Consider the following 13,009-nt stretch of genomic DNA (forward strand, 5'->3'; position numbering starts at 1 on the left):
GAAAAAAATTTCCAAGCAGACTCTCATGCGGGCGGCAGCAATGTGCAAAGCACGTTCAATGAGGAGCGTCGTGCAAGGAAGTCAATCATTACGCACGATGTAAGGATGTAAGGAACGAAGAAATAACGGCGCAGCGGTGGAGGCAGCAGAACCACCCGCGGCAGCTAGAGCTGAGGCCGCGGGCGCTGCAGCCGACGCTATATATGCAGAAACGAGCGCTCCTCTGGAAGTCGTCGCCATTTTACAACTGCTATTTTGGAGCGTTTCCAAGGTGCCTAACGTGATGAAATGTTTTGAGGCCAGCCGTTCGTCTAACAGGACAAACTTAGTTCAATCCCTACCCGGATCTAACTGGATTACAACGTAGATTAAAGCTGTTTCCCGTACGCATGGCCGACTCATGCAGCCTCTTACGAAACGGAAATGGTCGTTAGAGTGGAAACAGCCCTTGTTTTAACGCTTCCCTTTTAGGTACTTCTTTCGTAGCTAACGTAATGAAAACGCGCCCGGTTATATTCGTGCCAAAGCTCAAATCCCTTTCAAGCCGCGTCTCGATACGTTTACTAGAATGTAGTTACGGCACAGTCCTCCCACGCAGCACCACGGAAAGTGGTAGCGGCCGTTCGAACATACTTCGCGCCTGCTTTCAAACTGTCGTCAGAATTACACCTTTATATGATACTAAGCCGACTGAAGTTTGATGCGACCATGCATTCGTCTCATCATAGAAATCTCATTAATTCATAAGCCGAGAGCTCGGTGAAAATGACGCTAGGGGCGGTTTCCGTTTAAGTAAACCTGCCATACAGTTGGCAGCAGCCGATGAAAGCCATGGATGGATAGCAGTGACATCAATGCGGCATCTGTGCTGGTATTTCATGAAAATCTGCACGCTTACCTAGCCTGCTTATCACCGCCCGTTTCAATTTGCTCCGAGAAAAATATTCCTCGTCCACGCGACGCCTGCAGCGTCGCGTGCGAACAGTATATGTATACTAAACTGGGCTCCGCGACGCGACAGGAAACCAGGGGTGGCAACGCTGATGCATTCGACACTATGCTCTGCATAAAAACCATCAAGTTAGAACTCCAACCGAAGCTAAGCAGAAACTTTTCCAATGCCTACAACGATAGGCGCTGACAACACCGCTCGCTCGGTGCAGGGATATCGCAAGGTCCACAGATGGCGACGTCGCGAGCGATCCCAGCTGAGGGTGCCCTGCCCATATATCGGGGCAGGGCCGGTTCAGGGCCGCCGCCGCCGCACATTTGCGGCAACGCGACACGTGCGGGTGGGTTCGCTGTACGGAGCGCGGCCCACTTTAGAGAAAGGACGCAGCACAAGCGCGTGTGCAACCAAGGAGAGCGGGCGCGCGCGCCGAGGTGCGTCGGGCAGAAGCGGCAGCGGCCCCTGGGCGTCCGTCATCATCGCGGGGAATGAATGCGATTGGGGCCGAGTGCGGAGGGGGAGGGGGCGCGGGGAGCCTAAAACAGGGAGAACAGCAGGAGCGCACAATCGCTCGCGCGGCCCCGATTCCCGTGAAACTTGTGGCGAAACAAGAAAGAAAGAAAGAAAGAAAGAAAGAAAGAAAGAGAGAAAGAAAGAAAGAAAGGAAGAAAGGAGAAGAAAGAAAGCAGAGAAGGAAAGAAAGAAAGAAAGAAAGAAAGGAGGAAAGAAAGGAAGAACGAAAGAAGGAAAGAAACGAAGGAAGAAAAAAGGAAAGAGAGAACGAAAGAAAGAAAGGAAGAAAGAAAGAAGGAAAGAAAGTAAGAAAGAAAGAAAGAAAGAAAGAAAGAAAGAAAGAAAGAAAGAAAGAAAGAAAGAAAGAGAGGGAGGGAGGGAGGGAGGGAGGGAGGGAGGGAGGGAGGGAGGGAGGGAGGGAGGGAGGGAGGGAGGTGCGGAAAAATAGGAGTTTTAATGTAAGGCGTTGCGACATCGGGCCTAAAATCGTCCGGTCAGGAAAAAAAAAAAGTAAAAACGTCGACAGCGTTCATTTTGTTTCTTTTCTGCCTGTCGACCGACCACTGAATTTCTTAACGAGGCGGTACGCCCACCAAAGCCGGCTAAATATCTTTTCAGGCGGTACGTCCGAGGGTAAAGGCTTAAAGGCCACAGGAGTGTAAAGGCCACAGCCACATCGGTACCACCTTTCTCGTATGTTCCCGGGGCCCCGGATGTCCTACCGGGCCACAGAGCACAGTTCCTGTAGCCTAGAAGAGAGAGTGTGTCGCAGGAGGCCCGAGATTAGAAGTGGTCGAGACATGATGCGGGTTAGACTTCACGACCCATTAGTAGCAGCCAATAGCTGAACTGAACCTTTTCGGAAAAGACGGCGCATGCGACTTCAAAATAACGAGCGAAATAGTAGCACGGTGCTATGCTGCCGATACTTCAAATAGGGGATGTAAGGGCCTTCTTTACCTTTTCCTCTCTAGAATTCTTGCTTTGTAACTGCAAGAAGTTCGCCTTCAAGAGAGCAGTCTAAAGCCTGCTTCCTTTAACAGGAAGAACAGTATTACCTGAGGCGAGTAAGGGGGGAACACTGGCGAAGAATGAGGGGCTCCGGTACGCAGGTCTTCCCCTGATGGAAGTGGCTTGTTTTCTTCTCAAACACAGTTCAACAGAGAGGGAAAAAGACTTCATCATAGGTCATTGTAACGTCTATAGGCAGTGTTTCTGCGAGGGGGGCCATGGCCAGCTAGTCGACAAGGGCCACAGTAGCCAACCACGCCCGCCAATGGGAAGCACATCCTTTCCTCTTGTCCCGCAGCTCCGCAATGCCCGCTCATCCCCCGTTAATCCAATAGCCTAGGCTAGCTTTTTCAATACTTTCATTCCAATCAAACAGTTTTTCATCGATATTTACTGTTTCCTCTAAAGAAACCTCGTAGTTGAGACTTTCTGCAAGTACTGCACGGGTTCCTTTCTTGGCTACTTCCACTGGAGACACCGTTTTCCTGCCTGTTAAGCCAGCTACATCGCGACGCTGCATATGTTTCAATTTGTTTATTTATTTATTTGGTACTGCCAGCCAACTGCCTCTTGGCAGCCCAGGCAGGAGTGGGTACATGAGCAAAGTCAAGTAGTATGCACTACAGATCAAAATGAGAAAGAAAAATGTGACAGGTAGCCATGAAAGAAGGCGCACAAATGCATACTATTGTAAATGTAAAAAAAAAAAATTAACAAAACCAAGACGACGCGAACAGTGACATCATGAACAAAAGAAGCATACCAATGAGCCGTACAAACGAAAGAAAGGAAATAGTGACACAAGGTATAACGAGCGTTGTTACAAATTCCTGCAGACACAAAGGATTCGACAGAAGACATGATCGCGATTTCTTGTGGTATGTGGCTATTGTTTTGTGCGTGTGGCTATGGTTCCAGAGAAGAACAAGAAGTGATAAACGTTTTCTTTAGTCTGTGGCATCAGAATTGTTTTGGAATGCTTTCCTCCTGTTTCTCTTGATTTTTTCACTCTTAAATTTGCTCTTAAATGCGCGAAATACATGCTAGTTCATTGATTACGTCGCAGGTGTGGCGTAGCTCCTGCGATGACCAAACGCAGAAGTGTCAAGCGCAAGCACGCGCGGCTCTCACCATGTAGTATGCTTGTTGAACCTTGGCCAGCAGAGCTACTATCTGGAGGAGGTGAAAAGTGGGAAAACCAACTTCCAAAGAAGATGAAACTTTCAAAGAAGATGAAGGTTCCTGTCTCTGTTAAATACTACGGTCACTAAGAAAAGTTTTGTGCGAAAGGAATAAACGGTTTCTTGGCTCTATTAAATTCGAACCGATTAATCACATCAGAAACGAACGAATAAGCAAACAAATATACGCGTACAAAAGTTGACAACGCCGTCCCAAGAGGGCGCTCGCTGGCTGCCGCCTTTTCGCGCAGGCGAGGACGCGCGCCCAGCGTCGCGTCCTCGTCGAGTGTCGGTACCGGAGAGCTGGTGGGGCAAGCAGAGCGAGGCCCACGCACAAAACGAGCCGGCCGACACGCGGATCGATAGAACGCGGAACTGCTCCTGGAGGAGGCTCTCTCCCGCGAGGTCCCCACTCCTTCCGGCTTGCCTGCTCCTTCCGGTCTCCACAGTGCGGAAGCGGCAGTGGCGTCGTCGAAAAAGCCGCGGCGCGCAGCGGGCTCTCACTCGATGCTCCCGCTTCGATCCTCCTGCACCCCCCCCCCCCCCCCCCCCCCCCCGTTCTCCCGCATTGCTCTCACGCCCTCTCATCCCACTCCTCACACCCACGAGCGGGCACTCCCTTCAGGAAGCTGCTGCTGCTCGTCCTCGATTCTGTTCTTTTTTTTCCCCTTCGTTCCCTTTTCTTTTTATTGCTTCCGCCGGTCTCGGTTTTCGCGCCAGCGGCGGCGGCGGCAGCGGCGGCTTGTGTAAGCACGTCGTGCTCTCGGGCCGTGCGCTGCATTTCTTCTTTTTCTTCTCTGCGCTGCATTTCGCTCCGCCGCTTCTTCTTTTCTTACTTGCCATCTTCGTTCCTTTTTTTTTTCTTCTAGCGGGCGGCCAATTATGCGCCGGAGCGGAACAAACAAAACATGAAAGGGAAAGACGCGCTCGCTCGTACTATACGAGAACGCGCGAGAAATCTGGGCAGATAGGTTCGGCTTCTCCACTGTGAACGAACTCTCGAAAGCGTTGGCGATTGGTGCGCTTCGGTTTCGTCGGCATTTGTATGCTTTATCTCTTTTCCAGCGCTTGTGATGGCTACAGGCTACGGCTACGACTGACGTCATGGATCGCGCTTGCACAAACGCGTCATTTGTTTTCTGTGGATAAGAATAAAACGTTTTACCCGCAGCTCTGCGCGACTTCCTTCACTGGGTAATCCGCTTAGCATCTCGGATCTATTGAATAGAAACAGATCCTCCTAATGCCAATCAAATTACACGTAGTGTACGTAGTACTTGATTAGCTGAAAGTGGTTGGATACGAAATAGTGAGACAGTTACGCCAGATTCAGCAGTCCTCAACACTGACGATAAGCAGGCAAGAATCTTAAGACAAAAACATTGCTTAAGCGCGAGTTCAAAGCAGGAAACGAAAACATCAATTTCCTCTTCGTGACTGAATTCTTTTATTACTTTTTACGCCATGCGTCAATTAATTGAGGCCCGCAAAATGCTATAGGGAGTATTCACTGACTTTACAGCGGCCGCCATTGAGTAGTCTATGGAGTATTGAGAAAGCCTGCAGACGTGTCTAATATGCGATTGTCGCCTCCTGCTCCATCCTGCACTGCTGACGTTACAAGGTGGACAACGAAATGCCACAAGTGACGTCACGTAGATACCACCTGACTCCTTTGCCCGCGAGCCCGGTTAGCTATAACGAAGTCTTGCGCCATTTTCCTTTTTTTTTTTTCGACATGCGCAGGTAGCAACTCGCCGTGGCCTGAAGATAACCCGCGGTACGCTTCCGAAGAGTTCCGCGTTTGCCGCGTTTGCTCGCTGTCATGCAATGCTACGGCTCATTGAACGATATGACGAGGAACGGGCGATAGCAGCACAAAACGACGCTGCATAAGCAAGATGAAGAGGGCCAACCACTGATGTGTCGCAGTATAAGTATCTATATGACGAAGCATTCGCACAGTGAACCTGGTCCACTCCACCTTGCCACTTTTATTAATTTATTTATTTATTTATTTATTTATTTATTCAAATACCCTAAGGGTCCACTGGAGGCATTACATAGGGGGGGGGGACAAATCAGAGCACAATTCTCAAAGGCAAAAAAGCACTTTAGGTGGTTAATACGTCATGTTGAGAAAGAACATAACGTAAAAACTGTTACAAAAATGCACAAATAACAAAGAAAGAGAACATACTAGTTTGCAAGAAAGTGATATAAAAGCAAATCTGGTTACTGAACGCGCTGGGATTCCAGCGCGTTCTGACCCGAAAAAGTTCTGGAATGTAGTAAATCCCAAACAAAATCAGGCGGTACCATACATGTTAGGTACAGATGGCAACGTGCTATCACCAGTCGAGTGTGCCGAGTAATTTAATGCATACTTCCCTGGGGTGTTCACAGATAAGCATCCTATTAATACCGTAACGCCGCCGCCGCAGAGTATCCCGTTTCACTTTCCTTCTGTTATCATCACCGCACACGGCGTAAAATGCGCCATTGACCGTTTGCCGTTCAAGACCAGTCCAGGGCCCGATGGCATCAGTGCAAAACTTTTAAAACTAAGCAGTCATTTCTCAGCACAGATACTTTCACTAATATTCCAACAATCACTCGATTCTGGATGTATACCCGAAGACTGGAAAATAGCTCATGTTCTGCCAATACTTAAATCTGGTGATAACACTGTCTTCAGTAACTACCGATCTGTCTCGCTAACATTTGTTAGTTGCAAACTTCTTGAACATATTCTATACACTCACATTATGGCCCACCTCAATCGAAATAATTTGCTTGCAAACAACCAGCACGGCTTTCGCCCAAAGCTTTCATGCCAAACACAGCTTTATGAGTTGGTAACGGACCTTCATAATTCATTGCACCTTTCTCATTATGTAGATGGTATTTTTATTGATTTTTCAAAAGCCTTCGACCGTGTACCTCATAAACGACTAACACTGAAAATGCGCAGCATCGAACTTGATGGCAATACAACTCGATGGCTTGAACAATTTCTAACAAATCATTCTCAAGCGGTTAAATTAAATGATAATAATTCCAGCCTAACCCTTGCCAAGTCTGGCGTCCCTCAAGGCTCAGTAATAGGACCGCTTTTATTTTTAATATATATTAATGATATAGCACTAAATATCAATTCGACAGTTCGCCTTTTGCCGACGACTGTGTAATTTACAGAGACATATCTAGTCCTAACGGCGTCATAGCTTTGCAATCTGACCTTAACAAACTAAGAGAGTGGTGCGGCAAATGCCAGATGCAAATAAATAGAGAAAAGACTAAACATTTGAAATTCACTTCTATTCCAAAATCGCAACCAAACACTTACCTAATAAATGACAGCATAGTAGACTCGGTTTCATCGGTTAAATACCTCGGCATTCTGCTAAATTCTAGCTTAACATGGACAGACCACATCGAATATATTACATCTAAAGCACAAAGAAAACTTGGCTTTCTAAAGCGGCGCTTATATCTAGCCGACAGGGACACCAGGCTTCAAGCATTCAATTCTCTTGTTCGCCCTTCACTGGAATATTCGTCAATCATTTGGCATCCCTACCCTCTCCAATATACTTGAAGCCGTTCAGAATAAAGCCGCGCGATTCATCTTATCATCGTACTCGAGATTTCAAAGCGTTTCATCTTTGAAGCAAGAGCTCAACATGCCGCCCCTCGCAATGCGCAGAAAATTTGCCAGATTATCTTTTTTTCACACTCTCTTTCACAGCAGTACATCATTTGCCCGGTCGCACATCTTACCGCCACCTCATACTTCACGTCCCACCGATCATATCTACAAAGTTAACCCCATCTTCGCTCGTACGGAAAAGTACAAGAATTCGCCTTTAACCTTATCAATAAAAGAATGGAATGAGTTGCCCTCCAATATCGCTACCATAACCCAGTTTTCCTTATTTCAGTCGGAATTGCTAACAATCATACGATCCCTATATAAAGGATAAAAATATTATCGCCATCAAAGTGGCTCTAGCTTTCTTTTTGTTGCGAAAGCAACACTACGCGAGTCGCCGAGCCATTGCACGGAGCTGACGAAAGGCCATACTGCGCATGCGCGAGGAGCAGTGACGTCACACGGCGCACAGCTGGCGCGCCGCCGCCGTCGCTCCGCGGGTGACTCAGAGGTGCCGCCGCCGCGCTCGCCATTTGCGCATGCGCAGTAGCAGCGCACAGGCGTGCCGGGGCCGCCGCCGCCGCCGCGCGCTCTCCATCGCCTCTCTTTCTCCTCGTTGCTTTCGCAATCCTCCAGGTTTAACCAGACCTAAACCACTGCCATTTTTTTTTCAGGAGTGAGGTCTTGTAGAATCATGGAAAGAAAATTCGCTCTACACCCACGCGCTACACTCGACCTGAGAACCGTGCCAGCAGCGGTCATTGCTCCATCCTCTCGTAGGTCACGTTCACTCCTAAAAAAATTCACTACTCACTCCTACTAATTTATGCTGCCGTTTTAATTTCCTTCTTTCTTTTGCAACCACTAGCGCTTTGAAGAGGAGTAAAATGCACCGGGACACAACCCAAAAGTCGTCGCACAAGAATTCTACACGTTATTTCTCAGTTCAGCGGTAAATAAAAACGGAAACGTTGACCAAAACGTTCCAAGAATGTCTAAACAAATGCTCGTTTTGTTTTTCTTTTAACCTCCACAATCATTTCATTTGCCAATCATCTCATCCGACAATTCGTCGCGTTGAAGTGGCACAATTCAACGCTGTATTGATTACAAACTAACCCAGTGTACAGAAGCTGCCAAAATGCAATACGTATTGAGTTATTCACTTATGAGTTATCGGCTCCTTCTCCACCCGATTCATATACTAGGCTCTCAAAAAAGCCCCGCCGACAGCATTGAGTCAGAGACCAACCATCCGGCCACGACACTCGTTCACTACTGAGAACCTGCATCTCACCTTTACCAGCTGTGAATGCGGCAAACAGGCCCTCGAGCAGCACTGACACCGCTACACCGTAGGCTGCGTGTACATTTGGTATTTCGCTGCCCTGTGAAGATCGCCAGCGCGTAGGGCAATTGCTAACACCCTTTCGCGAATGCAGCCGAGATATGCAGGCGATCTTCACAGGGCAGTGACATACCACAGGCAAAGCCGCTGGCGGTACAGCTCGAGGGCATGTCTGCCGCACTCACAGCTGGCTGTACGGAGGTGCAGGTACGCTGTCGCTTACGGGTGTCCTGTTCGAACTCGTCGCTACACGCCACTTAACTACGAATAGGATTCAAGCTGTTCAGCATGCAGTTCCACAGCTCAGAGGTCAGCAGAGGAGTGAATATCTCAAGGCATATTACATTTCGCGAAAATCCGTAAGCTGGATTATTTACCAGAACTTTAAACTGACTGAGAGAGTGATTAAGATACCGAGTGAGTGAGAGCGAATCAGAGAGGAAGCGACTAAGTGAGTGACAGAGAGTGAGATACTGAGTGACAGTGATTGACTGAAATTGAGGGTGATTCAATGAGCGACAGGAAGAAGCTAACGTACGTTACTGAACAAACGTGTGACTAGGGAAAATTCATCGGGAAAAAAAAGTACGCCGCCGCAATGGTTCAGTGGTTATGACACTCGGCTACTGTCCCGAAAGACGCGGGTTCGAACCCGGCCACGGCGGCCGAATTTCGATGGAGGTGAAATTCTAGAGGCCCGTGTGCTGTGCGATGTCAGTGCACGTTACAAAGCCCGAGGTGGTCGAAATTTCCGTCCCACTAGCCTGACTCGCTTGGGGACGTTAAACCAAAATAAACTAAACATCATCGCAAAATAATACAGGAATGGAACAACATATCACCCTCCCCACTTTCGTTTTCAGGGAATCTTGATGCGTGGATAGTTTGCGTCCAAATAAATGCTGCTCTCTTTAACCCGCATTGCGTACTGTATCGAAGAAACGTCGCATAAGACAGGAGACCCCATTCACACCGTACTTTCGTTCCTTTGGTTTCTTTTTTTGGAGGCATAAATATGCTCAAAACAACCGAAAGCATATTGCAATAGAGCGGCATATAAAAATCTGGCCGACCATTCGGCCACGTTCGCAGAAAGATGGAGGAAACCACTCCATTGTGAACGTGAATAAATTCAATTCGCCAAAAGGAGCGGTATTGAAGCCGTGAGTGTTCGTAGGCGGAGTAGGGGCTAATATAAAATGTCTCCGGCGACTATGATGCAGAGGCTCTGACTTCTCAGGAATGGCTGGCCTTCCCGGAGATCTTACGCAAGTCAAGCGCTCTCTATGAGAAGTGGTGCGTGAGGGTCGAATGGGAGATTGGCGATTCTGGGAAACTAGTGTCCCCCAGGAGGTGGGCGGGACGTGGACGTCCTCCGCCCATTGTCACGTCGCGTGGGACTTTATCGCCACGCGCGTGGAGTATCAAGGAGAGAACGTGGAGTATGGCTCGATTCAGATGGAAATGCTCCGCTCGCATCATCGAGGTACTCTTTCGGACGAGGAACTACAAAGCAAGCCGTTGGGCAATCTCGAGGATTGCCCAACGGCGACCTTATCTAATCTTTGCGGCCCCGGTCAACGCAGATGACCCCCTGCGCCGACCTGCTCCTTGACAATGCGGTGTACACTCATGCTGTCAAGTGGTCGCGTTCCCAGAACGAGGCGCTTATCTTCAGAAACGAATCCCGTCGGCGGTGGCGCCAGGCGTACGAGCGAATGGCTGCTATGGCGATGGCGGGGATGAGAATGTACAGCGAAAATTTTAAGCAGTAGATCCGGCTGAAGCCTGTACAAGGCAGCTTCGGTTCAAGTAGCAAAAGTTTCATTTCAAGCAACAATTTAATGGACAAGGTCAAAGGGGTGGTGGCTACACACTCAGATAGTTTACCAATCAATTCCGCGCGTGAGAACGTATGTCCGAGCATGTGTGTGAGAGAGACAGACTGAGCGAGTAAGAGATTGAGGGTAAAGTATCAATGTGTGACGGAATGAGTGAGTGACTGAGTGAGAGAGAGAATGAGTAAGAGATTGAGCAAGTTAATGAGTGAGCAAGTGAATCAGTGAGTGACACAATGAGTAGATGACTGAGCGAGTGAGAGACCGAGAGTGAGTGAGTGACTGAGTGATCGACTGAGAGAGTGATAACAAACTGAGTGAGTGAGAGAGAGAATGAGTGAAAGTGATTCACTGAAATTGTGAGTGATTCACTGAGCGCGTGAGTGACTCATTGAGCGACCGAGAAAGGAAGCAAGAGACTGAGGGAGCGAGTGACTGAGTGAGAGACAGGGAGTGAGAAAAAGGCTGGGAGAAGTGAGTGAGTGAGTGAGTGAGTGAGTGAGTGAGTGAGTGAGTGAGTGAGTGAGTGAGTGAGTGAGTGAGTGAGTGAGTGTGCGAGAGAGTGATTAAGAGATTGAGTAAGGACGTATGAGAGAGGAAGCGACTGAGTGAGTGACGGAGAGAGTAAGAGACTGAGTGAGAGGGATTGACTGAAATTATGTTGCACTGAGCGAGTGAGTTACTCAGTGGGCGACTGAGAGAGGAAGCAAGAGACTGAGGGAGTGACTGAGTGAACGACAGGAAGTGAGCAAAAGACTGGGAAAGCGAGCGACTTAGTGAGTGAGTGAGCGACTGAGACAGTGAGCGAGCATGTGGCTGAGTGAGTGAGTGCTTGCGTGTGTGCGCGCTTGCGAGTGCGCAAGCACAGAGGCTGCTGTCGCACGCTTGTCCAAGCCAAAAGTAGTAGACAAAACTGACGAGCCCAGCTTCTCCATTGTACGAGAGCTTGTCGTTTATGCTACACATTTCAGTTGACCATTATGCTCGACTATTTTCGATTACCTGACAGGAAGCGCTATCTAACAGGACTAGTGTACACGGGGGAATGGGGGTAGAAACAAGTCTGACTATAATGATGTTGGCTGGACTTAGTTTGACTAAAGATCGACGCATTGAGGACTGCCAGCGCACGGGCCAGACGAAAGGCACAGAAAGAGAACTCCATGCGGCCGGTCATCCTGCTGTGAGATGGAACAACAGCTTTCGCTTCTATTAAACAAGTTCTTTATGACACTACTTGGTAAAGAAAACGTTCCATGCATAGTATGCTGCAGCGTGGACCAAACGTGGCGTCAAATATTTCGGCGCGAACTGCGCACTGCACCATATCTTTAGCGTTCGATAAACAAACTGTTTGCAATGATAAGCACCAGTCACGAGCTTCGCTTGCGGGCGTGGTAGCCACGGTTGTGCACACCTTTGCCCCAAGGTTCCAGGAAGAAGTAGGCTCAGCGATTTAATCCATCATGCTCCATTATGCTATTAATCCACACCGACTTTTTAGCCGTCCTACCATATAGGACATCAGGCAGATTCGCTGCCTGTTACGTGTGGTAAAGCTTCAAACATTTGAAAGCGATTTTAAAATCACATTTCTCATCATGCGCGGTTGTTTCCTTGCGACAATGCACAAAAATTATTATTCTTGCAGAATTACAATGTAGTCGAGGGAGTCGACTATCGAAAATGGCGTCCAGAGAAAAGGGGAATCTTTCTGAACGCACACAATGCAATCCTTACAAACGAAAAAATGTTGACTCTAGAGCCTACGCTAGCTGACGCTAGCCTTTACACAATAACATTATAGAGTTACTGCGCAAAAAAAGCAGTGTCCTACATGTAGGACAATAGGCATATATGGGTTAAGCAATGATTTTTAACTTTTTTTTACTGCCACAGAGTTCTTCGAAAACCTCAGACGTGAAGGACGTTTCTTTAACAGCTCTAAGGCTTTCATGCGCATTGTATGCAAAGATTTATCATCAAGCCCCACAGAGTTATGTCCCTATGACATGCACAGCTAGTAAAGCATATACAATGTGTTTCAACTAAGACTTTACACGATCTTAAAAAATAGGATTCTTGAGTTAGAAGGGCGCTTTTTCAACATAGCATTGTCAGTTGTGTAGTACATCAGAATACAGCTAATGCGTCCTAACTAGCAGGATGGTTAACTAATAATGAATAGTCAATTTTTAACTATTGCCGTCAGTCTAGGTAATTACTGAGAAGCATGTAGCCCACCGTAATCAGTATCCTAATCAGTTTTTAGAATTTTCAAAACGCGGTAACCGTCAACCCTGTGGCCAAAAAATTGTGGCTATATTGCACCAAATAACATGCGCTTTCGAGAAGTTTGCAGGCAAAGCAACCTCTCCAGTGGACGCAATTCGTCGAAATAGCCAAAATGCATTGGGCGACAGCGCCGAGGGTAAGTGCGTTTTCGAAATTCTAACAACTGATATGGATGTTACTTGCGGTGGGCTACACGCATCTCAATAACTAAGGAGCCTA

The 13,009-nt window shown here is 47.9% G+C and overlaps 1 protein-coding gene across 2 annotated transcripts in view; it reads right to left on the bottom strand.

Annotated features, from left to right (window-relative positions):
- Positions 1 to 13,009, bottom strand: part of LOC149339490 (uncharacterized) — a 109,973-nt gene that overhangs the window by 33,721 nt on the left and 63,243 nt on the right. The gene's annotated exons all lie outside the window — the stretch shown is intronic.

Source organism: Amblyomma mixtum, chromosome 6 (assembly GCF_055824585.1).
Source record: "Amblyomma mixtum isolate Tamu chromosome 6, ASM5582458v1, whole genome shotgun sequence".
Classification (NCBI taxonomy): Eukaryota; Metazoa; Arthropoda; class Arachnida; order Ixodida; family Ixodidae; genus Amblyomma; species Amblyomma mixtum.